At 44.2% G+C, this 23,419-nt stretch overlaps 1 non-coding gene across 1 annotated transcript; it reads right to left on the bottom strand.

Moving 5' to 3' along the window:
• Positions 1-16,216: 16,216 nt before the first annotated feature.
• trnat-cgu (transfer RNA threonine (anticodon CGU)) lies at positions 16,217-16,288 on the bottom strand. Its single transcript has one exon. It is a non-coding gene; the product is annotated as a tRNA-Thr (tRNA).
• Positions 16,289-23,419: the final 7,131 nt, after the last annotated feature.

Genomic DNA, 23,419 nt, shown 5'->3' with positions numbered 1-23,419 from the left:
TTTCATACAAATCGTTTTATTAGCATAATAATACAAGTTTTACAGAGAGAGATTGGTACAACCTTTAACTCAGTGGTGCAACTCAGAATTCAGAATGGTCAATTCTTCTGCTTCGGCAGAGGAAGAGATGAATTATGTGTTGGTGTCCTCCTTGGTGTTTTCCTGGTCAGTCTTCCAGATCTCCACTCCGTTTGTTTGTCTCCTGGCCTGTCTCCTGGAATGTGTTCTGCTTTTTACTTTAGAATGGCTGCTCTTTTACCATTGCTGCTGACAGAAACCAGCCTTCCAGTGAGTTTCCATTCTCTCTCTCCCATGGTTACACAGAATGATGCTACCGGACAGCACCGAGTGTATGCGAAGGTTCCTCAGTGACTATCGAGGCCTCCTTCTCTGGAGCTTCCAGACAATCTGCAGAACACTTTTGGTATTCGGTCAGCAAAACCTCTTGAAGAAAGTGATCCAGGTCTCTCGGCAATCCTTTAGTTTCCTTAAAACCGGCTTTGAAAATTCCAAAATCCTCCCAAAGGGAGCAGATTGAAGACAATAAATTTTTGAAGTAATTTATTACAATAATGAGAGAACCCGCTGCAAGCAGGGCGCAAACCTGCGTGGGGAATCCTCATTGTGATTTCAAGTCCAACGCCTTTAACCACTCGGCCATCGCAGCCACGATAATATCTGCTCCAAGAAATTAAATTCTCTAATCGCTGACCCTGTTTATTATTGGCGATGACGGTTTCATGATATTTAATTTGCTGCAAATTCAGCAAAGTCCAGAAGAATCGCAGCGATCATTACAATAAAAGAAAACTTCCGATATTTAACGGTATGTAAGATGTTGAGAACAGTATGGAATATTCTGCAGGGTAATGAAAATAAACAGCAGAAACATTGTGTTCTACTCCCACATGACACAGATCAGCCACAGCCTCTGCTCCCTGCCCGCCGGCTGCAGAAACCTTGTCTCCAGATTACAAACTGATTCTAGGTCGGAGATAAATATTCAGGGTAGAGCCTAAACACAGCGGGTGGGATCAAATAATAAAACAGTTATTTTAGACCAGAGACAGCGATAAATGTCCTATATTGCTCACATGCATCAATGTGTGAATCTGACATTAAATGGGTTTAAATACAGTGGGGGGATTTAAAGTAGATTCGGGGCCAATAGTTTCCAAGTTGATCTTTCCTGTGTCTCTCTTGCCTCTCTCCCCCCTTCCTCCCACAGGCTGCCGGTTTTTAAACCTTGTTTTAAATCTGCTGCTTGCTGGGCCAGTGCATTTCACAGTCTCACAACACTTTCTACAAATATCAGTTCGCTGCTTGACTTCTCTATGTATTAGTTATGAATCACGTTGAGGTGAAATGGTGGTTTCTGTGACGTCAAATTAAAAAGCGGCCTATTGGAAACACGGTGGGATCACAGTGTTTTTGCACAGAATTGAACCTATATAATGCAAAATGGAACATTGTAATAATATTATTAATAATAATAATAATCAACTTTATTGTCATTGTTAGTGCACAAGTGCAGTACAACGAATTGTAGGCTTGCGGCTCCCGAGAGTGTACATTTAGATTAAGACATTTAAACGTTCAACATTCATTTGACTTGTAATACATTAACATAAACATAACAAAGTGCATTGGCAGATGTGCAGGCTTTAGAGTTTATTTGTGGAGTTCAGTAGGATGACAGCCCTGGGAAAGAAGCTGTTCCTAAATCTGGTCGTTCGGGTGCGAATGCATCTGTCGCGTCCCCCAGATGGCAGGAGGGCGAACAGACTGTGGCTGGGGTGGGTAGGGTCTTTGATGATGGACCGTGACCTCCGTAAACAGCGTTTCTGGTATATGTGCTCTGTGGTCGGTAGCCGGGTGCCGGTAATGCGTTGGGCAGTTTTGACTACCCGCTGCAGGGCTTTTCGTTCATAGTAGCTACAGCTGCCATACCATACTGTGATACAGTTCGTCAGGATGCTCTCTATTGTGCAGTGGTATAAGTTAGAGAGGATCAGGGGTGACAGGTTACATCCCTTCAGCCTCCATAGGAAATATAGGCGCTGCTGGTCCTTCTTTACCAGAGAGGAGGTATTGAGGGACCAGGAGAGGTCTTCCGTGATGTGGACTCCAAGGAACTTAAAGCTGTCCACCCTTTCCACCACAGCCCCATGGGTGTGGATGGGGGTGTGCCTTCCGCCTTTAGACTTCCTGAAGTCCACAATGATTTCTTTGGTTTTCTTGATGTTGAGGGCCAGGTTGTTATCGGCGCACCACTTCACGAAATGCTGGACCTCCTCCCTGTAAGCTGACTCATCGTTGTTGGTGATCTGGCCTACCGCCGTGGTGCATCACAATAAACAACATCTTGTTCTAAATGTTGGCTCATTAGTTCCCCAGTGTCAGAGGAAGAATTGTCTGACCCCTCATTTATTTCATGTAAGACACAAATACAGCTATTCATTTAGAATCAACCCACAGATTGAAACTGAGATAAACTCAGTGAGATACAGACAACATCGGAATACCTGGCGGAATAGACAGGAGAGATTAATCAATTCAAAACAGCCTCAGGCTCCAAGAGACAGTAACAGGTAGCGAGTAGATATCAGTGAGAGGAGGCAGAAGAGCCGAGGTCTGATTTGGTTCCGTGGCTTAGCTGGCTACAGCGCTTGTCTAGTTAAATAGATAGATTCTGGGTTCAACTCCCAGCGAGGCTATTTTGTCCTAATGAATCTCCAGGGGTGCGTTTCTTCTCTTGTGAAAGGGCTACAATCCTTTGAAATGTAACTGCGGCTGCATTAGTTCCCATTCTGGATTGCGGCTCCAGTCGCTGTGGGACGTGGGTCGAATTCCACCACTGTCAAAATTTCTGTCAGTACTGATTTTGGCATCTTCACCAAAAATCTATCTTTTCTAAGCAGCGCCATTCCTGAATTGGCTGTGGTTAGGGCAGCGCTGGAGCAATTGATGTGTGACGCCTGGATCGTCTAATGGTCTAGTACTCCGCAATGTGGCCATAGCAATCTCGGCTCACATCCAAATCATTGTATAGCTCGCTTTATATCTACTGTTCTCTGTAGCGCCTGCTGATAGAACACAGCGAAAAATCAATCTTCACTACATCAAACTGCATTTTTTTTATTGATGGTGAGAACCGATTTACTCCTTCAAACCCCGCGCTCTCACATGCCTGAGCTTGATGCTCCATAATGCAAACCGGCCTCTTCTCCCAGCTATTTCTTCCGTCCACTATCTATAGCCCTCCTTTAGCTTCCTCCTTCTGTTTCTTTGTTACTTTCCTGCGGCATTACCTTAATCTAACATTCACTTTCACCTACTTACACCGTTAAGTTTGCTCTGCTACCACCGCTGTTCCTGGGGCACATGTCCCATTCGCAGCAATCTGAATTGATGCTTTGAAACCAGTCGATACATTTAGACCTGCGGGACCGCTCGACAGACAAGTGTTTAGAAAGCAGGCTGGCCTTTGGAAGCAAAATTACCTGATTGCACGAGAAATGTCCTTGACCGAATGGATAAGGAGTCTGACGTTGTTGCTAATCGTAATCAGGATTGCTGTCAGTCACGGATCATTCTATGTCTGTCTAAAACGGGTTTGCTCACAATCTTGCTTTGGTGTTTTACAGTTGCGAGAAATCCGGGGTTCAAATCCCGGACGAGCCCCGCTAAATTTTAGACAAAACTCAGCTTCTTACAGCCAATCGACATTGCAGAAAACATAAATACTTTCCATTACAAACATGAGATTTCGTGTCATTTTGCCCATATATTTCGAAATCATAGAGCTTCACTGAAGCAACTGACAACCAACCAACTGAGAAAAGTTAAAGTCTCTCAGGTGTATTCTGCTCAGTGTCTCATTGGACGCCTTGCACCCGTGTTCGATTCCGGCCAATGCAGGAACTTTACATTTTGCTTTCTGCACCCATGACCTCGCCTGAATTGGGATAAACTTACATTCAGCGTCAATCTTCTTGAAACACCATCTTCCCTGAATATTAGTCAGTCCTGCTTTCTCTAGCGCTGAAAGGATGTGAGAAGCTGGCTTGTGAATTGGTCCTATGGGTGCCGAATTCAAACCGTACAGGGTTCTGTACTGACCGGGAATCAAACCGGTGTGACCAGCCTGCCTGGTCTGATTAAAAGGGGTGCGAACCTCATCTTTCGATCAGGCACATTACTGCCTTCCTGAATTAATGGAATGCCCTTTGCTTACAGAAGCTGATTCTACATTTTCACCATTGTCGATCTGGGTGCACGGGCAGGACAAGCTATAAAGGGAACTTTCTTGCAGAGTATTTCTGTTTGGATACAAAAAGCAGGAAATGGAATGGCTGAGTTGTTGTATACCGGAGACGAGAGGTTAAGGCGATGGAATGTTAATCCATTGAGCTTATTTATTGTGTTGAATGTTTGATGCTGATAAACCTTCCCAGCATTTGACTGAATCTTACATAAAATTAGCTTTAAATTCTAATCTCGTCCAAACCACTGGTCTTGGCCCCTTCATTGTTCATACCTTGTTTAAATTAACACGGACAATTGGAATTCTTCACCTTCTCGAATGAAGATGAAACAGAGATCGCAAATCAGAGAGAGATCTTTCTTCCTTCTTCCTTCAGTTCGTTCGGCTGGATTCCAATGACGGTGATAAAAAAATATGACATCCAAACAGAAACAATGTGCACGAATGTCCTCTTCACCGCAAGTCCTGCCAGTTACACCCGGATCCACAGCGTTGAAAATGTACAGTCAGCTTCTGTGAACAGATGGAATTTAGATATTTCCGTTACATGAGGTGAATGATTGTTAGAAATGGTCAGGTGTAAAACTGATCCGATCCAGGTTGGAACCCAGTGTGTAAACCGACCGTGGATGACTGGAAACTACAATTTTCTGATAAGATTATAACACCCATCAAACTTAAACACCTTATCCATTATGTGATGTGGTTATTATTATCTGATTTCTAATTGTTCTTGAAATTTCACTGAATTAAATGACTGGCGGAATCGCGTTAACTCGACGTGATCGCCTTGGCTCATCCTTGGTCCGAGTGGCGAGTGGTGCAAACAGATTTTGCAACTGAATCATTAATATTTTTCAAGGATGGGAAACTGCCCCCTACACTTCCAGTCACACAAGTGACCCCAGTCCCATCCTACTTTCATGATGCTTAATCCCCTCTGAGCTGGACTGACGAACCATTTTCAAGAAGGAGGTTCATCATCTGCTCAGCTGAAAAGTCAATCTGCAGGATGTCCAGCTCTGCCAGACTGCATGTTATTTCAGACAGCTTTCCAACTGGACACAAGCATCCAACTGCCGACGGAGCATTGCTGACTAGTTCAAGTCAACAATGTAAGACTCTCATTACAAAACTAGTTTTGAATCTACGACTTATATTATCAAATAAGGTATTGCAGAATTAATAGCTCAACATTGTCGTCTGTCTCAGCATCCTCATATAATACATTCTAGAGCAGTCAACTGTACTGAAAATGTTGCGTGATTTTACTGTGACAGTGAAGAAGCATTTGAGTGAAGACATTGGCCACGAAGTTTTACCAGTTCTTGTCCTATATGCGTGGCTGGAGAGATGGTGCAGGAGGGAGGGCTTTAGATTCCTGAGGCATTGGGACCATTTCTGGGGAAGGTGCGACCTGTACAAGCTGAACGGGTTACACCTCAAGAGGGCCAGAGCCAATATTCACGTGGGGAGGTTTGCTAGTGCTGTTGGGCAGTGTTTATTCTAGCTTGGCAAGGGGATGGGAACCAGAATATAGGAGAACAAAAGAGGAATGAGGTGTGTGTTGGATAGTACTAGAGAAGAAGGTAGCATTCGAGGAGGAAGTAGTACAATATTAGATAGGAGCAGACTAAGCAAAACTACGAATAAATGAAAAATTGGTTTAGAATGTATGTACATAAATGTACAAAGTGTGGTGAATAAGGTTCGTGAGTATAAACACAATTAGCGGTGTGGCAATATGATGTGGCAACAACCGAAACGCGGCTTAAAAACGGTAAGGACATGGCATTTAATATTCAAGGGTACAAGATGTTCAGAAAGAATATGGAAGGAAAAATGGGAGATGGGGTGACAGTGCTGATTAAGGAAGACATTTTAGTTTTGGAAATGGAAGCTGTTCTTGAGGGGACAAGGACGAAATCCATTTGGTTAAAGTTGAGGAGCAAAATAGGTTTGATCACGGTATTGAGGGTATTCTACAGGCCCCCATGAAGGGGAAGTCATGTTTAACAAATTTGCTTGAGTTTTTTGAGGAAGTAACATACAGGGTGGATAAAGGGGAACCAGTGGACGTAGTGTATTTAGACTTCCAAAAGGCATTTGACAAGGTGCCACACAAAAGATTATTGCTCAAGATAAAAAATCACAGGATTGGGGGTAATATTCTGGCGTGGGTGGAGGATTGGCTCTCTAACAGAAAGCAGAGAGTTGGGATAAATGGTTCGTTCTCAGATTGGCAACCAGTAACTAGTGGTGTTCCGCAGGGGTCAGTGCTGGGTCCCCAACTCTTTACAATCTATATTAACGATTTGGAGGAGGGGACCGAGTGTAACATATCAAAGTTTGCAGATGATACAAAGATGGGAGGGAAAGTAGTGAGTGAGGAGGACATAAAAAACCTGCAAAGGGACATAGACAGGCTAAGTAAGTGGGCAGAGATTTGGCAGATGGAATACAATACTGGAAAGTGTGAGGTTATGCACTTTGGCAGGAAAAATCATAGAGCAAGTTATTATCTTAATGGCAAGAAACTGGAAAGTACTGTAGTACAAAGGGATCTGGGGGTCCTGGTGCACGAAACTCAAAAAGTTAGTATGCAGGTGCAGCAAGTGATTAAGAAGGCCAATGGAATGTTGGCTTTTATTGCTAGGGGGTTGGAATATAAAAACAGGGAGGTATTGCTGCAGTTGTACAAGGTATTGGTGAGGCCGCACCTGGAATACTGCATACAGTTTTGGTGTCCATACTTAAGAAAAGACATACTTGCTCTCGAGTCAGTACAAAGAAGGTTCACTCGGTTAATCCCGGGGATGAGGGGGTGGTCATATGAGGAGAGGTTGAGTAGATTGGGACTCTACTCATTGGAGTTCAGAAGAATGAGAGGCGATCTTATTGAAACATATAAGATTGTGAAGGGGCTTGATCGGGTGGATGCGGTGAGGATGTTCCCAATGATGGGTGAAACTAGAACTAGGGGGCATAATCTTAAAATAAGGGGCTGCTCATTCAAAACTGAGATGAGGAGAAACTTCTTCACTCAGAGGGTGGTAGGTTTGTGGAATTTGCTGCCCCAGAAAGCTGTGGAAGCTACATCATTAAATAAATTTAAATCAGAAATAGATAGTTTCCTAGAAGTAAAGGGAATAAAGGGTTACGGGGAGCGGGCAGGAAATTGGACATGAGTCTGGGTTCGGAATGGTCATGGCCCTGTGGGTAGTAGAGCGGGCCCAGGGGCCGTGTAGCCTTGTTCTGCTCCTACTGTGTTCTAATTCTGTTAGATTTCAGGAGATGGTTTTATTCCTGTTCCTGGCTGGGGTGGAGATCGCCTTTACAGAAGGTAAGTACTGTAGAAAATATAGGGACAGAGTGATCTCCTGGAAGAATTTCGATCGCCTAGATGGGTCGGAGAGGAATTTCCCAGATTTTTTTCTCCCCAATTGGCCATTGGGTCTTTATCTGGTTTTTCGCCTCTCCCGGGAGATCACATGGGTTCGGGTGGCTGCAGAGTGATAGAAGATTTGAGGTTAGGATCAGATCAGCCATGATCTTATTGAATGGTGGAGCAGGCTCGAGGGGCCGATTGGCCTACTCCTGCTCCTATTTCTTATGTTCTTATGTTCTTATGAGAGGGAGGCAGAGGAGCAAATCTGCAGGGAAGTCGCAGAGGTATGCCAGAACCAGCGGTCACAGTCTAAGGATAAGTGATAAGCCATAAAGGACTGAGATGAGGAGACATTTCTTCACCCAGAGAGTGGTGAACCTATGGAATTCTCTACCACAGAAGGCAGTGGAGGCCAATTCAATAAATATATTCAAGAAGGAGTTGGATAAATGTCTTAAGGCTAAAGGGATCAAGGGATATGCGGAGAAAGCAGGGACAGGGTACTGAATTTGGATGATCAGCCATGATCGCATTGAATGGCGGAGCAGGCTCGAGGGGCCGATTAGCTTACTCCTGCTCCTATCTTCTATGTTTCTATGTTTATGTTTCTATAGAGTGGTGATATTGGGGGACTTTAATTACCCAAATATCGATTGGAATAATGCCAGAGTAAAGGGAAAGGAGGAGGAGGAATTTCTGAACAGTGTTCAGGAGAATTTCCTTGACCAATATGTTCTTGGCCCAAGTTGGAAGGAGCATTGCTGGATCTGGTGCTGGAGAACGAGGTGTGCCAGGCCGACCAAGTGTCTGTGGGAGAACACTTGTGTACGAGTGATCATGGTGTCATAAGATTTAATTTAGCAATGGGGAGGAGCAAGGAACAATCTAGAGTGGAACTCCTAAACTGGAATAGGGCTAACTTCAGTGGGAAGTCAAAGGATCCAGCCAGTTTAAAATGGAACCAAAGGATGACAGGAAAACTGTAACGGAAAAATGGGTGATCTTTAAGGAGGAGATGTTCCAAATACAGGCTAGATACATGCCAACAAGAGGGAAGGGTAAGGGAACAAAGGCAAGGGCTCCTTGGATGACGAGGGAGATAGAGAAGATGATGAAACAAAAACAGACCGTGTATGATGAATGTCAGGTGAATTCTTCAACGGTGAACCAGACCAAATACAATAAGTTGAGAGGGGAAATGAAGATGAAAATAAGATTGGCAAAGAGAGAATATGAGAGTAGAATGGCGGTTAATACAAAAGCGGAACCCCAAATTCTTCTACTGGCATGTAAACAGTAAGCGGTGAGCAAGAGGCAGGGTGGGGGCTATTAGGGACAAAGAAGGTGATATATGCTTAGTGGCGCAGGGCAAGGCTAGAATACTCAATGAGTACTTTGTATCTGTGTTTACTAAGGAGGTGGATGCTGACAAAATATCAGTAGAAGCGGAAAAGGTAGAATCAATGGAAGGGATGAACATTGATAAACAGGATGTACATATAGGCTGTGTATACTTAGAGTGGATAAGTCGCCTGGTCCAGATGGCCTGCATGCCAGGTGGCTAAGGGAATTGGGGAGGAGATAGCGGAAGTGCTTGCCATAATTTTACAATCTTCCATGGATGCGGGGGAGGTGCCAAAGGACTGGATATTGGCAAATGTGACAGCATTGATCAATAAAACGTCTAAGGACAAGCCTAGTAACTAGAGGCCGGTCAGTTTAAAATCAGTGGTGAGTAAAGCTTTAGAAACAATAATCATGTCTAAAATTAACGGGCAATTGGAGAGGTTTAAGCTAAGTAAGGAGAGCCAACACGGATTTGTAAAGGGCAGATCGAGTTTGCGTAATCTAATTGAAATTTTTGATGAAGTAACAGGGAGGATTGATGAAGGGAATGCAATGGATGTTGTCTAAATTGATTTACGGAAGGCGATTGACAAAGTAGCACATAGAAGGCTAGTTGATAAAATTGAGGCTCGTGGAACAGGTGGGTCAGTGCAGTTTGGATAAGAAACTGGCTTAAGAACAGAAAAGATCTGCAGTTCTCTTCCATTTTTCTTCTTTTCCTCCCTATAACTTGATTCCCTTACCTAACAACACCGGGTAGATCTCAGTCTTGGAAGCAACAATTGACCCCCAGCATCCAAAGCCTTTTTGGATAGAGAGTTCTGGATTTCTAAACCCTTTGAGAGAAAAATTGCTTTCGAACTTAATTTCTAAATGGCCCGGCTCTAATTTTGAGGTTATGACCCTTGTCTTTCATTCCACAACCAGAGGAAATATTTGATCTCCATGTACCCTATTAATCCATTTAACATGTTAAACACTAAAATAGGATAACCCCTCAATCTTTTAAATTCACGTGAACAGAAGGCAACTTTATACAATCAATCCTCATAATTGAACGCTGTAAGTCTCGGTGTTAATCTGGTAAATCTGCACTGCACAACTCCAAGGCCAATATATCCTTTCTGCCTGCCGTGCCCAGAACAGAACACAATATGTGGTCCAACTAGAACTTTGTAAACTGGAGAATATCTTCATCCTCTTTAGTATTTCAGCCTTCTTCAGGTAAAAACCAACCTGCTTTGGAAAGGGTGCAGAGGAGGGCCACTAGACTAATTCTCAGTATAAAGCAGCTTAGTTGTCAAGATCGGCTGCACGAGTTGCGTGTCGACACTTTACAGAAGCCTAGATAGAGGGTTGATCTGATCGATGTTTATAAGATGATGAAGAGTAGATTTTGTTCCAGTTAACAATTTGTTCCAATTAAATATTTGAGGGAGGACCAGGGGTGACAATTTTAAGTTGTAAAAAGCCAGATCTTGATCAGATGTCTGGAGGTGGTTCTTTTCCCAAAGAATAGTGGAACTCTGGAACAATCTGCCGGCTCAGGCAGTGGACACCGATTCGTTGAATTTCTTCAAGCGAGAACTGGAGCTGTTTCTGACTGGGGCAGATTCACCTCGTACAACAGCTCGGTACTGCGAGGAATACAGTGCCAGGGTGATTTCCTGGACTAATTCCGCTCACCTCGATGGGTCAGAGAGGAATTTCCTGAATAGAAACCGAGATGGAATGGACGCAAGCTGTCTGAAAAGACGGCTGATGGGGTGTTGGTGGCAGATAAATTCTACACTGGCTGAATGGCTACGGTGCTAGCGGCTCGTTGTTTTGGTGGTGTGTTTCTCGCAAAGGGTTTCACTGATTGATGTGTGAGAGGTCTCCTGTACAAATCCCGGACAAGCGCAATATGTTCCCATTTGTAGCGAAAAACCATCAGTTTATGGCGCAGCGCAACCCATCTCGCCTCGTGCTTGCTGCAACACTTATGTAATAATAATGATGCACGCCTTTAATGCATCATTATTTCGATTCGAGTTCCCAGCAATGTCAGGCGCCATAATCATAATTGATCATAAGCTGCCTTTTGGCGATTCTGTTTGGTCTAAAGTTAGACTCAAAATGAAAAAGTCCTCGTTCGCTCTAGGTATCAATAGCCTCCCACGTCCCTATAATGTCCGATTCTCCCAGTTATTCACACAGAAATTGTTACCCTGCCAATCCAGGTCAGTAAGAACAGGGATGCTGCTGGACGGGACATGGTGCGAGTAAGGACACGGTCAGGCAGGATTACCTCAATTTTCCGAAGGACAGAACGAAGAAGGCCGGCTAGGCGTGTATTGGAACAGTCGAGTCTGTTGTGTTCTGTTCTGGGCACCGCACGCAGGAAGGATATATTGCCCTTGGAGTGGTGCAGCGCAGATTTACCAGATTAATACCGAGGCTTACAGGGTTAAATTATGAGGATTAATTTGGCTTCTGTTCTCTTGAATTTAGAAGATTAATGGGTGATCTGATCATGGTGTTTTAAGTGTTAAAAGGTTTAATAGTGTACATAGAGTTAAACAAGTTGCTCTGATTGGGGAATCAAGTACAAAGGGGAGTAAACTTAAAACAACAGCCGCTCCATTCAAAAGTCAAATCCGAAAGCATCTTTTCACATAAAGGTTTGTCGGAATCGGGAACTCTCTCCCGATAACTCCGTGGATGCTGAGGGTTAATTGTTGCTTCCAACACTGAGATCGACACGTTGTTATTCGGTAAGGGGATCAAGTTATATGGAGCAACGGCAGAAAAATGTAGGTGAGGTGCAGATCAGCCATGATTTTATGTAATGTCGGAGCAGGTAGAAGGTTGAAAGGACTACTCCCGCTCTAAGTTCATGAATTCTGTTCTCTTCCTTCTCAGATAACTTTACCCTACATTAGCTGTCAGCAGACTGGATCAAGAAATCGTCTTTTCACTCCTTCTATTCTGGAAGGTCGCTTCTCCACCCTTCATTCTCCTCTTCCAGCCCTGGTGCAGCCTGAAGCAAAGGAGGTCGAAGTTGTACCAGCTTCAACCAAACACAGCAGTACTGCGCAGCAGCCAGCAGAGGGAGCAGGTGGTGCAATGTTGCACAGCGGCCAGAGGAGGGAGCAGCAGTACAATACAATAATACAATACAATACAATACAAAGTACCAGGTGGTGTAATACTGCACAGCGGCCAGAGGAGGGAGCAACAGTACCAGACAGACCTCGATCCTGTAGAACAAACATACACGGGGGGGGGGAGAGATTTTCCCACTACCCGCCGGGCGATAAAATCGGAATTTTCAGCCTAGAACGGAGGCATCTGCGACATGGTATTGCAGAGATCTACAAGAAACTACCTCGTGTGGAATACCAGAATACATTGTGGGAGAAATAACAAGAAGAAACAGCCTCAAAAGTGAAAGGGAACTCTTTAGGACTGATTTCAGGAGAATGATCAACACTTAGAATGGGCTCCCGGCAGAGCGGTGGTGGTGAAAGCCCTGGAGTGATTTAGGAAAAAACTGGATTAAACAATGAGGTGAAGCCTACGGATGCTCTGGAGGGCTGTATTAGAATGGGCTGAATGGCCTTCCTCAAGGAGCTTGTGATCATTGCGGGTAGGTGTGAAAACGGTGTCCTTCCCAAGCTCAATCATTATTTATCTGAATGACTGTCTGTATACTGAATAAAACTGAATCAATCATTCTTGTCAATATGTATACCTCAATCAACATAACAAAAATACCAGATGATCTGGTCATTATCACATTGCTGTTTGTGGGAGCTTGCTGTGCGTAAATTGTCTGCCGCGTTTCCAACATTACAACAGCGATGTACAACAGTACTTCATTGGCTGTAAAGTTCTTTGGCATGTCCGGTGGTTGTAAAACGCGCAAAATAAATGCAAGTCTTTCGTTCATTTATCTACTTAAGTGAGATGAAAATCCAGAAATAACAACAGAAAATGCTGGAAAAACTCAGCAGGTCAGGCAACATCCGTGGAGAGAAATTTGAGTTGACGTTTCGGGTCAAACCCTTCTTCAAAACTGGAAAGAAAAGATAAAAGATCGAAGGCAGGGCTGCGATTGGACAAAAGAAGTGAAAGAAACAAAGTAGTAAAAGAGACAATGAAAGGTATTAGAAGCTAGACGAGATGGTGATAGGCTGAGATTAGGTGTAAAGTGTACTGGCAGGGCAAGAGCTAGCTGCCAGCTGTGAGAGAGAAGCAAAAGGAAAGGTGGGGGGGGGGCGGTTGGAAAGGAGTGGAAAAATTACAAGAAAAATGTAATAGGGGTCGAGGTTATGATCTGAAATTGTTGAACTCGATATTGAGTCTGGAAGGCTGCAAAGTGCCTAATCGGAAGATGAGGTGCTGTTCCTCGAGTTTACGTTGAGCTTCCGTGGAACAATACATTCAACTTCCAGAAAAAACTCGTTGATAGAAAATGTAGACCGGAGAGATTGCCTTTGTTTCGAAATATTTGCACTGACCCTCTTACCCAAAGCGCTTGAGATTCACGTGGATTGATTTGAAAACTTCCCTTTTATCTTCCCAAATGTTTCATCGTGAATTCAAGGTCAAAATTCGAGAGTAAAGTAAGGGCTTGTCCGAGATTTGATCCCGGGACTTTTTGCATATTTCACACTGCTTAACCCGAAGCGAGAATCATACCCCTAGACCAACGAGCCGCTAGTGAAAATAATTACACTTACAGTTTTTCCATTATCAAGCCATGTGTTGGCCGTTCTTGACAAGCAAAGCACTTGAGACCGAGACAGCTCTGACATTGCCTTCTCTACCTGTCTTCTGAAGCGCCGCAATGGTCCACTCAGACATTTAATGAGCTGTTCGGATGGTAATGTACATTCGATGCAAAGTGTCTGAAAGGATCATAGATACGTACATCCTTTAGGCTCCAGAATTTATGCAATTATTTTCGCAAAGACTCTTAATAGCCTCGCGCCCTTGTCTCTGGCCACCTCTGGCGGAAGGTCAAACTCCCCGCAGAAACAATGCTGCCCGAGCCGTCATCGCGGGATTCTTTCATTTTGCGGTTTCTAAACAGGACAGTAACACAAATCTGTTTCCTTCTTTGACCCTGTGATTCGCAATTCTGCGGGTATGAGAGAGAGAGAGAGAGTGAGCGAGAGGGACAAAGAGAGAGTCAGAGAGAGGGAAGGAGGAAAATGGAGAGACAGAGAGAGAGAGAGAGAGAGGGACAGACCGGGAGAGTCAGAGAGAGGGAAGGAGGAAAAGGGAGAGACAGAGAGAGAGCGAGAGGGAGAGGGACAGACCGGGAGAGAGAGATAGACATCCTTGTCAACCTATTTAATTGCTAGCCCCTGCAGTTTGTAAAGATGATCAACGGAAGGACGTGTATTTTATCGCTTTGCCTGACTTCAGAACGTCCCAACGCGCTTTACCGCCAATTGTGTTAGAACTTGGTGTTCCCGCCCTGGACTTGGGGAAACTACAGCAAATTCGCAGCAGCTTCTACCTCTCTTTTCCTCTCTCTCTCTCTCTCTCTCTATTTCTCTCTCTCTATTTCTCTCTCCCTCTCTCTCGCTCTCTGTCTGTTTGTTTCTCTCTCTTTCTCTGTCTGAATCTCTATCAGACGGTTTCCCTCCTTCTTTATAACTGAACAGCGACATGCATTCGCAGCCTGTTCCGGGGTGAGTTACTATGGGGAATCACTGGAACCACAGGCTCGTTGTAAGGTCTCCTCCTTAGATTGGTTCCCCAGAGAGAGAGGCTGACGTGCGCAATGTGGAAACGGTGAATAATGGCATCTTCATTCTTAGTTATTTCTAACATTTTATAATGTTCTATTTGAGATGCTGTGCACTCCAATGACTCGCTATCTCTGCGCCTGTTTCTTAATTTCTCCCTCTGTGTAACTCTCTGTCTGTTCCTCTTTCTCTGTCTCTCTCTCTCTGTCCCTATTTCTGCCTCGTATTCTGTTTCTCTCCCTGCTGTCTCGCTCTCTCTCTCTCTCTCGCTATCTTTCTATCTGACACAGATTCATTCCCTGTCTGTGTGCCTGACTCTCCATCTCTTTTCTCTATCTGTCCATCTCTGCGTGTGTGTGTGCAGCTGTGTTTGGATTTGTGGGTGTGGGTCTCTGTACACATGAAAAGGATTAGACCATTCAGCCCCTCTAACATGTTCCACAATTCAAATCGGTCATGGCTGATCTGTATCTTAACTCCATTGTTGCCGAAACCTTTAATAACCTTGCCTAACAACAATCTATCGATCTCTGTTTTGAAATTTCTCTGCTTTAACTTCTCATTCTGTCTATTTGAATTGCTCCGCAGGTCAGGAAGTTTTTGCAGGGAGAGGTTTTAGATGCTCAGACTGGAAGGAGGTTTAGAGTGGTGTTCCCCAGGGGTCGATCGTAGGACCGCTACTCTTTTTGATGAAGATTAATGAACTTGGGTATAGAGGGCATAATTTCAAATTTTGCAAATAATACAAAAGACGGTAATGTGGTGAACAGTGAAGACGATAGTAACAGACTACAGGAGGACATATACAGACTGGTTAAATGGGCAGACACGTGACAGATGAAATTTAAAGCAGAGAAGTGTGAAGTGACATATTTTGGTAGGAAGAATGAGGAGAGGCAAAATTAATTAAATGGTACAATTTTAACGTGAACAATGATTTACTTTAATCGGCTCCCTCTGGAGATCACTGGCCCCGAAACTGGTCAGAAAGCTCTCCTCTGCATTTTATTAAGCGCCTCTAAATGGTACAATTTTAAAGTGGATGCAAGAACAGGGAGACATGGGGTGTGCGTACACAGATCTGTGAGCTGTCAGGACACGTTGAGAAGGCTGTTAAAAAGCACGTGGGATCCTTGGCTTTATTAATAGAGTTCAAAAGCAAGGAAGTTATGCTAAATCTTTTAAAACACTGGTCAGGCCTCAGCTGGAGTATTGTCTTCAATTCTGGTCACCACGCTTTAGGAAGAAAGTCAAGGCCTTGGAGAGACTACAGAATAAATTTACTAGAATGGTACCAGGGGTGAGGGACTTCATTTATGTGAAGAGACTGGAGCAGCTGGGATTTTTCTCTTTAGCGTAGAGAATGCAAGAAGAGATTTGATAGTAATGTTCAAAATTATGAACGATTTTGATAGAGTTCATCGGGAGAAAAGTTTAAAAAAGTCATTAACGAGGTGATAAAACCTCACGAGGCACGGATGGGGGTCGAACCCATGATTTTCGGTTTACGAGACCGACGCCTTACCACTTGGCCACCGCGCCGTCAGTGATACCCTAACTAGCGAATTCTGAATCGTTTCAATTACGTTAAAATAGCCCAGGCACAAATGGACTAAAATAAAGCAGGATAGTGGAGCAGGCAACGGACCCGCCTCATTTGCATGAATACTTTCATAAAACCTTTCACAGAAACATTGAATCATACATCACAGAAGGAGGCCATTTGGCCCATCGTGCTCTTGAAATCTCTATCAAATTAGTCCCAGCTCTTTCCCAATAACCTGCAAACATTTCCTCTTCACGTATTTATCCAATTCCCTTTTCAAAGTTACTATTGAATCTGCTTCCACCGCCCTTTCAGGCAGAGCATTACAGATCATAACAGCTCACAACGTAAAACAAAATCTCTTCATCTCCCCTCTGGTTCTTTTGCCAATGAGGAATGTTGGATAGGCGGAGTTGATTTTTTGGAACAGCAGAGGCTGATGGGAGACTTAATTGAGGGGTATAAAGTTATGAGGGGCCGAGATAGAGTGGATAGGAAGGACCTATTTCCATTAGCAGAGGGATCAATAACCAGAGGGCACAGATTTGCAGTAATTGGTAGAAGGATGATCTGTGGCGCCGTGATTGTATAGTGGTTTATACTCTGCGTTGTGTTTGCAGCAACCTTGGTTGGAATCCGAGTCACGGCACAACTTGCTTTATATCTTCTGTCCATTGCGGCACCTGCTAATAAATCTCAGAGAATCATCATTATTTATTAAAAGAAGAAATCTGTGTTGTTGGTGGTGAAAACCTATTTATTCCTTCTAAATCCCGCTCTCTCACATGCCTGTGCCTTATTCTCCATAATTCACACTCGCCTCTTACAGGTTTTTCTTCCTTCCACAACCACTAGCCCTTATTCACTTTCCTCCTTCCATTTTGTCACTTTCCTGCGGTTTTCCCTTAATCTGACATTCACTTTCACCTACTTAGTGTCAGCTGTGGCTCACTGGGAAGCACACAGACCTTCTGAGGCAGAAGGCCGTGGGTTCAGATTCCTCCTGCAGGGACTAGGGCATATAAACCCAGGCTGCTTCTCCAGTGACATACTGAGCGAGTGCTGCACTGTCAGAGGTGTCATCTTTGAATCTGACGTTAAATCGAGGCCCTGTCTGCTTTTTCAGGTGGACGTAAAAGATTCACTTGGCACTATTTCGAAGTAAGAGCAGGTGAGTTATCCCCGGTGTCCTGTCCAATATTTATCCCTCAATCAACATAACAAAAACAGATTATCTGGTCATTATCACAATGCTGTTTGTGGGAGCTTGCTGAGCACAGTATGGCTGCGGCGTTTCCCACATTGCAAAGTGACTACACTCCAAAAGTGCTTCATTGGCTGTAAAGCGCTTTGAGCCGTTCGGTGGTCGTAAAAGGCGCTATATAAATGTAAGTCTTTCCTTTACTTACGACGTTAAATGTTGTCTGCCACCACCGCTGTTCCTGAGGGCACATGTCCCATTGTCACCAATGCACATTAGTACCTTGAAACTAGTTATACATATAATCTGTGGGACTGCTCGACAGACAAGCACTGCGAAAGCGGACCGGCCTTTGGAAGGACAGGGGCCCGATTGTTCACGAAATTTCCTTGGGGAATCTTGTGACAGAGGGCCTGTTAACTGAAGAACTGGGGTTTTTTTCATGCTTGTTGGCGCTTTTCCCAAAACTGTTGAGGTGCGTGTGTGAGGGCAGCGCCACCTCGCTGCGATCGAGGGTTTAAGTGTGAAATATTGGCCCACTGGTGCGGTGCAGTAAGGTCGAAAGCCTTCCGCTTTAATCTTAACAGGTCTGTTGAAGTGTGCCATTGAAACAAATAAAGGGTAAGTGAAAAGAGCGCTAGAGGGTGAAAGCCGTGATTACAGGAGGTTGGCCATAATTGAAAGGTTTCTCAATGCCCGTGGTGCGGGACGCTGTGTTCTTTATGAAGAGCGGGAGCAGGAATAAAGTTTAACAGACACAAGATGTACAGACTTGGTGCCAATCAGAAAACTGTGCTGGTCTAAGGTCGATAAAAAGTTTGAAATTATATTCATTTTCAAAGGATAAAGTTAACACTTTTTTTCCCTCCCTCATCATTTGCTTTTCCCGTTAATCTTTCAAGTGGTGTAAAGCCGGTGTAGATTGGAGTTCGCTCTCAGCTTCTCCCATCGATGTGAAAATGAAACAGGAGGAGGCGAGGATTGCCCCAAACAGCAGAGCTGGGAACTGACTCTGTTTATATTGCTGCAGGAGATGTTCTCTTCCTCTAAAGATTCCCCTCACCATTAAAACGCTTGTTATATCTCACAGCCTTTAAATTGACGATTTTATAACATGTTGGAGAGCTTTCAATCAAACAGATTTTAATAACTCTGCAAAAAGACGAGGTTAGGACTGGAACTGATAAGATATCGATCACAGAGTTAACATCAGAATCAGGCTCATTGTCCAGTGAGGCAGGAAACTGCGAACAAGTTGGAAGGGAATGTAGGATTGAGGGACGGAAGGGAGGAAGGAGATCTCGATTCGATCTTCACTCCATTACAGCTGGGTGAAATATTAGTTTGAGAATGTGGGAGAATTTTTACCAAAGAGGCAGAGAAAAGATTGTCTAACTTGGGGACTGTAACATTTTCAGGCCACGTATCTCCCAACTAGATTAGCAATCCCTCGCCTTAACCTCTCACTAACCTCGATCTACCTTTATTATCCAAAAGGAATCATCCAAAAATCCCTTATATTTCAGTATTTCTGTTTCCAAACGGTAGAAACAACCTTTAATAAAGTCCCTTTACCGCATGTCCTGTCCATGCTTCCAGATTGACAATGTGGAAAATGTGGAGCAGGCTTCTGGAAAAAAACGGATTCACATTTTTACCTCACAGTTTCGGCACATCTGTGACTGAATTCCCGTTTTTATTAATAAAATTGCCGTTTTCTTGCGATATAATGAACACAGGTCAGCACTGCTTTTCTGGCAGTTGTTATTTGAAGACTTGTGGAATGTCTCCCGGCCAAGGAAACTAGTTCTATTAAAAAGTCTCGCATTAATTGATATAATTGTATTTGCTGCATCACAATAAACAATATCTTGTTATGAATGTTAGCTCATTAGTTCCCCAGTGTCAGAGGAAGAATTGTCTGATCTCCTGATTTATTTAATGTAAGACACAAACACAGGTATGCATTTAGAATCAACTCACAGATTGACACTGAGATAAACGCATCAAGAGATACGGACAGCATTGGGACACAAGGTGGACAAGAGAGATGGATAAATACAAAACGGCCTCATACTCCAGCAGTCAGTGACCGGTAGGTGATAGATATCAGTGAGTGGAGGCGAGTTACGGAGGCATAATTTGGTTCTGTGGCTTATCCTGGGTTCGAATCCCAGCGGGGCCCTTTTTTTCTGCTTTATGACTCTCCAGGGGTGAGCTTATTCTCGTGTGAAAGGGCTACAATCCTTTTAAATGTGACTGCGGCTGCATTAGTTCCCACTCTGGATAAAGGCTCCAGTCGCTGTGAGACACGTGTCGAATTGAAATGCTGTCATAATTTCTGGCGGTGCTGATTTTGGACTTCTCCAAAAATCCATCTTTTCTAAGCGGTGCCGTGCGTTACTTTGCTGTGGACAGTGCAGAAAAACAGCAGCTAGTGTGTAGCGCCGTGATCATATTGTGGTCAGTACCCTGTGTTGCACCCGCAGCAACCTCGGTTGGAATCCCAGTCACGGTATAACTCGCTTTATATATTTTGTTCTCTGTGGCACCTGCTGATAGAATGCAAAAAGAAATCAATCATTACTACATGAAACAAATATTATTTGTTGGCGGTGAAAACCTATTTACTCCTTCAAAACCCCGAGCTCTCACATGCCTGAGCTTGATGCTCCAGATTTCAAACCCAACTCTTCTCCCAGCTTTTTTATCCTTCCACAATCAATAGCCTCCTTTTCTTTCCTCCTTCCATTTCTTTTCCACTTTCCTGAGGTACTACGTTAATCTAACATTCACTTTCAACTACTTAACTTCAGCAAACTTAAGTTTACTCTGCGACAATCGTTGTTCCTGGGGGGACATGTCCCATTCGCACCAATCTCAATTGGTGCTTTGAAACCAATCGATACATTCAAGCCTGCGGAACCGCTCGACAGGCAAGCATTGCGAAAGCAGGGCCGGCCTTCGGAAGCAAAATAGCCGGATTGAACACGGAATTTCCTTGGCCTAATGGATAAAGCGTCTGATTTCGCTGCTAATCGTAATCGGGATTGTTGTCAGTCACGGATCATTCTGTGCCTATTTAAAATGGGTGAGCTCACAGTCCCGGATCATTCTGTGCCTATTTAAAATGGGTCAGCTCACAGTCCCGGATCATTCTGCATGTTAGTCTTTTTTAAGGGAAGGCGATTTCAGCTGCGACGACCGTGTCCATTCTATATCCCACACTTCTGCCCTCACCCCTGCCCCTCCCTCTCGGAACCACGATAGGGTTCCCCTTGTCCTCAGCTTTCACCCCACCAGCTTGCACATTTAACGGATCATCCTCCACCATTTTTGCTACCTCCAAAGTGATCCCACCACCAAACGCATCTTCCCCTCCCCTTTCAGCATTCCGTAGGGACTGCTCCGTCCAAGACACCCTAGTCCACTCCTCTATCACCCCCAACAGCCCTTCCCCTTCGCCTGGCACCTTCCTGTGCAAGCGCAGGAGATGTAACACCTGCCCATATACCTCCCCCCTTCCCACTGTCCAGGGCCCCAAACACCCTTTCCAGGTGAACCAGCGATTTACTTGTACTTCTTCCAATGTAGTATACTGTATTCGCTGCTCACGATGCGGTCTCCTCTACATTGGGGAGAACAAACGCAGATTGGGTGACCGCTTTGAGGACATCTCCGTTCAGTCTGTAAGGGTGACATTGAGCTTCCGGTCACCTGTCATTTTAATTCACTGCTCCATTCCCACTCGGACCTCACCATCCTTGGCCTCTTGCATTGTTCCACGGAAGCTCAACGTAAACTCGAGGAACAGCACCTCTTCTTCCGATTTGGCACTTTGCAGCCTTCTGGACACAATATCGAGTTCAACAATTTCAGATCATAACCTCGGCCCCTATTACATTTTTACTTACATTTTTTTCTACCCCTTTGTTTTGGGTTTTCCCTTCCCCCCCTTTCCTTGATTTTCTCTCTCCCATGTGGCAGCTGTCTCTCATCCTGCCAATACACTTCACACCTAATCTGAGCTGTCTTTTGTCTCCACTGTCCTATTACTATCTCGTCTGGTTTTGAATACCTCTTAATGTCTCTTTACTTCATTTGTTCTATCGCAGCCCTGCCTTCGATCTATTTAATTTCCTTTCCAGTTTTGAAAAAGGGTTCACCCGAAACGTCAACTCTAATTTCTCTCCACGGATGTTGCCTGGCCTGTTGAATTTTGCCAGCATTTTCTGTTGTTTTTTCGGATTTCCAGCATCTGCAGTAGTTTCCTATCGTACGAGTTGTTAAGGTGTTGTGTTCGAAGTTGCATTGGGTTTCCCTGCGCAGGTGCGAACCCAGCTCACTTAATTCGAAATATATGAATCTTTTTTGCTCGAATTCTTTGAGGCTGTAACATAAAGGGTGGATAAAGGGGAACCAGTGGATGTAGTGTATTTGGACTTCCAAAAGGCATTTGACAAGATTCCACACAACAGATTACTGATCAAGATAAGAAATCACGGGATTGGGGGTAATATACTGGCATGGGTGGAAGATTGGCTATCTAACAGATAACAAATAGTTGGGCGAAATGGTTCATTCTCGGGCTGGCAATCAGTAACTAGTGGTGTTCCGCAGGGGCCAGTGCTGGGACCCCAATTCTTTACAATCTATATTAACGATTTGGAGGAAGGGACCGAGTGCAACATATCCAGGTTTGCCAACGATACAAAGATGGGAGGGAAAGCAGTGAGTGAGGAGGAGATAAAAAACCTGCAAAAGGACATAGACAGGCTAAGTGAGTGGGCAGAGATTTGGTAGATGCAATATAATGTTGGAAAGTGTGAGGTTATGCATTTTGGCAGAAAAAATCAAAGAGCAAGTTATTATATTAAATGGAGATAAACTGCAAAGTGCTACAGTACAAAGGGATCTGGGGGTCCTGGTGCATGAAGAACAAAAAGTTAGTGTGCAGGTGCAGCAGGTGATCAGGAAGGCCAATGGAATCTTGGCTTTTATTGCATGGGGGATGGAGTATAAAAACAGGGAAGTCTTGCTGCAGTTATACAGGGTATTGGTGAGGCAACACGTGGAATACTGCGTGCAGTTTTGGTTGCCATATTTAAGAAAAGATATACTTGCTCTCGAGACAGTTCAGCGAAAGTTCACTCAGTTGATTCCGGAGATGAGGTGGTTGACGTATGAGGAAAGGTTGAGTAGGTTGGGCCTCTACTCCTTGGAGTTCAGAATGATGAGAGGCGATCTTATCAAAACATATAAGATTGTGAGGGGGCTTGATCGGGTGGATGCGGTGAGAATGTTTCCACTGATGGGTGAGACTAGAACTAGGGGGAATACTCTAAGAATCAGGGGCTGCCCATTCAAAACTGAGATGAGGAGAAACTTCTTCACTCAGAGGGTGGTAAATCTATGGAATTTGCTACCCCAGAGAGCTGTGGAAGCTGCAACATTAAATAAATTTAAAATGGAGATAGACAGTTTCCTAGCAGATAAGGGAATTAGGGGTTATGGGGAGAGGGCAGGGAAGTGGACGTGAGTCTAGATTCGGATCAGCCATGATCCTATTGAATGGCGGAGCAGGCCCGAGGGGTCGTATGGCCCACTCCTGCTCCTACTTCTTATGTTCTTATGTTCCTAAATCGACTCCTTTATATGAGGTGTTGTGCTGGATTTGCTCACAATCCTCCCCACAACGACTTGACGACGGCAAACTTTTTCTTCTCTGTTCTGAGTTTGACATCAAACCGACCATTTTTGACAGTCCCTCACCTGAATTAACAGAAGGCCTTTTGCTTACAGAGCTGATTGTACATTTTCAACATTGTAGATCTGGGTGCACGGGCAGCACAAATGGTGAAGCGGACTTTCTTGCAGATTAGTTCTGTTTGGATACAAAAAGTCGTAAACGAAAAAGTTAACGGGC

This window comes from Somniosus microcephalus, unplaced genomic scaffold (genome assembly GCF_052327205.1).
Source record: "Somniosus microcephalus isolate GS21.2 unplaced genomic scaffold, FLI_Smic_1.0 unresolved_chr1, whole genome shotgun sequence".
In the NCBI taxonomy this organism is placed as follows: Eukaryota; Metazoa; Chordata; class Chondrichthyes; order Squaliformes; family Somniosidae; genus Somniosus; species Somniosus microcephalus.
The sequence above is the reverse complement of the archived record's forward strand: the minus strand, read 5'-3'. Positions and strand labels throughout refer to the sequence as shown.